General features: G+C 43.4%; 1 long non-coding RNA gene across 1 annotated transcript; it reads right to left on the reverse strand.

The window, feature by feature from the left end:
• Positions 1–282: 282 nt before the first annotated feature.
• On the reverse strand, positions 283–3,073 carry LOC135278417 (uncharacterized). The gene is made up of 2 exons (XR_010345925.1): positions 2,971–3,073; positions 283–1,193 (listed from the first exon to the last, which is right to left on the reverse strand). It is a non-coding gene; the product is annotated as an uncharacterized LOC135278417 (long non-coding RNA).
• Between the last annotated feature and the right edge of the window lie 678 nt (positions 3,074–3,751).

A 3,751-nucleotide genomic window follows, 5' to 3' on the forward strand; every position in this document is an offset into this window, starting at 1 on the left:
CTAGGAAAGAGAGAGGTAAAACCCTTTTTATGAACTAGGCCTACAATGGATTAAACCTCAAGGCTGGGCTTAAAGAGGATGGAGCTGTGGCAGGTGAAGCTTTTATCATCCTCACAAAAGATAAGGGCAAGCAGGGGAGAAAAGGTGAGGAGGTGAGATACCCACAAATCAGGCTCTAAATACCTTCAAAAAATTGTATTTCTTACAGTAAGGAAAGAAACAGATCTCATCAAGTGATTTTTCTTTGTATTCAAATATATTATTATTTGTTTTTCCAAAAAAACTTTCCTAAGGCTGACAGTGCTATATTTTACTGAAACTCTTAACAAAGTCCATTTATTTCTAATGACATTAAAGAAAAAGTGAATTATGGGCAGCATGCTCTGTTTATTAATCTTTCCCTAAAGAGTCAGGGTAGAACTGCAAACATCGGTACCTTAGGCTAAGAAAGTTTGGTCCAAAATATTCTAGAAATGGTGTCCTAGGCAGGCTTTGCTGCTGATTTTTTTTGGTGTTTTACTCCTCAATATTGGGAGCATTGTAGAAAAAAGTGTTCCCACGGAACAAACTGCATTTCCCACTCATCCATAAGATAATAACAGGCTGGACAATATCAGAGCAATCCTTTATCTTTGGTGGGGCTTTCCCTGGAGGGATGCCTCTTATCTCTGTGGTGATCAGATATCAAATCTGTGCTCTTATCTCCTTTTGGCTGCTTTGGGTGGATAGAATGGACAGAAAGCACAGAAGGTTCCATTTGCAACAAAAATCCTGGCCAGGCAATGTTCCATCAATGCACACTCAGCACAAGACAGGTGGTTTTTGCAGAGCTTGTTGTGAACAAGAAGTTTTATTGATTTGTTTTAGTCAAATAAAAAATCCACAAGAGATTAGGTGAATATTACAAATGTAGGAATTTCTGTTCGTAAAAGAATGGCTCTTATCTATTTGTCCCTATCACAATAAGAATTCCCAGAGATCCAGGCAATTTATTGAAGTTCATATTCAAGCTATCAAATGCTGATTTCCAAGTTCTTCCTTGTGAGGTGTCCCAGGAAACCACAGCAAAGTCAGAGTTGTCCCTCTCACCAGACTTCAGCTGGAGGTATTTCCTGCTCTCCCTGCAGGGTGGGAAGCAAATCCTGAGGTAGATTTGTTCTCTGTTGTCCAAGGAAGAGGAATTCTGCATTTCCCTGGCAGCAGAAGGCACAAAGGTGATGCTCAAAGGAGTTTGATCACCACGTGTGAGTGCAGAGATTTCATCCCTGTGAAATCTGTCTCCTCCCTTCCTCTGCTGCAGGCAGCTCCAAAACAGCTCTGCTATTTTATTTTGTGCTTTCTAAATAATACCTAAGAAGCAGATAGCCCACAAAGAGGTAATTTAATGTTTTGCTTTAAGTGTGCATCATTTTCCCTTTCTGTTGTGACATTGATTTATGTATTATGCCAGAAATAGAAAATGTGTATGGAAAAAGCAGCAGCATCCCACACAAAACCACTCAATTCAGGCATTCCTTAGCCTGGAAAGTCACTCACAGGATTTTAAATCACATCACAGGGGTTTATGCTCTTAGACATCACCTTTCATTACAAAAGAAGTTTCTGTTTTTCCACTGTATCCTGCCACCTTCAATTGATCCAGTTCTCCCTGCTCTGTAACATAGTCATTAAATATTGACTCTAATCCTTGATTTTTAGTGTATAATTGCCATTGATTGAAGATTTTTTTTTTAAAACCAGGTGTTTATTCCTAAGCAGATGGGGGAAAACCCCTCTTCTGACATGAGCTAATTCTGGGTGCTGTCCTTGAGGTGCCCTGGCTGTGGCACATCTGTTCAAGCATCCACAGCACAAGAGTTTAGGACTGACCCTCCAGCAAAAAAGAAACAACTTTGAGAGGTTTTTCATCAACAGAAAATCCATGTTCTTCTTCCCACACACAGAGAATAATTTCTTAACCCAGGGATGTTTAGCAGAGCTGCCCAAACACATCCATCCTGGGGGCTGGACACACAGGGAACAACAAATTGGATGTTTCTCTCTCTCAGCAAAATCTCCTGATGAGCAGCCACGAGGCCTCCACTGGAAAAGGCTCTGAGCACAAAAAGGGCGTGGAATGAAGGAATCCAAACTGTCCTTTACAAGTTAAAGAAGTTCCAGGAGGAAAAAATCCCTCCCTTTATCTTGTTTCTAACCAGATCCCTGCTTCCCATGGAATGCTGCAGTGCCCAACCTCACAGGAGGAGCAAAGTGAAGTGTGGCCTGACAGGAGGCTGGGAAGAGGGGCAGTAAGGTAGAAAAATCATAAAGAAAGGCCTCATAAAACCAATCCTGCTGTCCTAAAATCAGTGGCTGGCCTTGTCAAGGTAGCCCTCTGCAATTCCCACGTGAAAGCAATCCTGGTGTGAGCAGTTCATTAACATAACAATCTATTCCTGGGTAAAAAACAACCAGCACCTGTATAAACTGTTTTTACACCCTTACAAAAACGAAAACTCTCTCTCACAAACAACTTTTCAGCACGTGCACACCGGGGTTGGAGTGACCAATAAATACAGAATAACAACTTGGTACTGACCAATAAAGTGATTGGCAAGAAAGCTCCTGAGCAATGGGAGTCACACACAGGTCTGTAAAACTTGATAAAAAGGAATTCTGTGAATAAAGAATGGGCTTTTTCCACCATGAAGCAAATGGAGTCCGTGTGATTTATTCCCATAGGGAAGGATGTTGTTTTGCTGGCAATTTAACTTTAGGAAGCCCAAAACTTTAACTTTGGGGAGCTGTTACCTCTCTGCATGTGAGGGGTGATGTGGATTGGCAGACACATCATGGATATTTGCTAAACAAACCCTGAAACTCAGGAAGGAGTTGCCTGCTTCTTGTAGGTGTTGCAGGGGGTAAAAGTCTGTTACATCTCCAGTTGTCTCTAATTAGCCTTTCCTGTAGTTTTGGGAAGCTTCGTTTTACCTGGTGTCTCAGCACCCCTCCTGTCAGCAGCCACAAATTCCCACTTCTCCTCTCCATTTCCTCCTGCTCCTCTCAATTTTTGTCACTCTTTGATTTCACTGTCGCGGCTGTTGATTCCTCCCAGGTTCACCAGCCCTCCCCCCTGTTAACCATCAGGAGCTTTCCATGCTTTCCACAGGAGCAGGAGAGCCATGGAGAGCCCCTTGTTTTGTTTTTTCCACTCACTGCAGTGAGTCTGGCTGACAAAATCTGTTTGGGGACTTTGGACAAGGGCGTGGAGGGACGGGAAAAGGGGGGAACAGCTTCAAACTGATGGAGGGCTGGATTAGGTGGCATATTAAAGAGAAATTGTTCCCTGTGAGGGTGGGCAGGCCCTGGCACAGAGTGCCCAGAGCAGCTGTGGCTGCCCCTGGATCCCTGGCAGTGCCCAAGGCCAGGCTGGACTTTGGGAATTGGAGCAGCCTGGGATGGTGAAAGGTGTCCCTGCCATGGCAGAGGGTGGCACTGGATGGGATTTAAGGTCCCTTCCATTCCAAACCAGTCTGTGGCTCTGTGACCATGAGTAACCAGTAAATAAGAGATGAGACAGGGGACAGCCCAGAAGTGGCAATAAACTGTCAGATGTGTTGTCACCTTGTCTGGACTCCTAACAAGCATCTCTGTGCACACTGGGGTTTGAAAATCATGTTACAGAGCCAAATTCATATCTGGGAGATATTTTGTGAGGGTTTCCTCAGTTAAAAAGAGCTGTATTACATTAAAAAAAATCTCAGGTTATGCT

This window comes from Passer domesticus, chromosome 11 (assembly GCF_036417665.1).
Source record: "Passer domesticus isolate bPasDom1 chromosome 11, bPasDom1.hap1, whole genome shotgun sequence".
In the NCBI taxonomy this organism is placed as follows: domain Eukaryota; kingdom Metazoa; phylum Chordata; class Aves; order Passeriformes; family Passeridae; genus Passer; species Passer domesticus.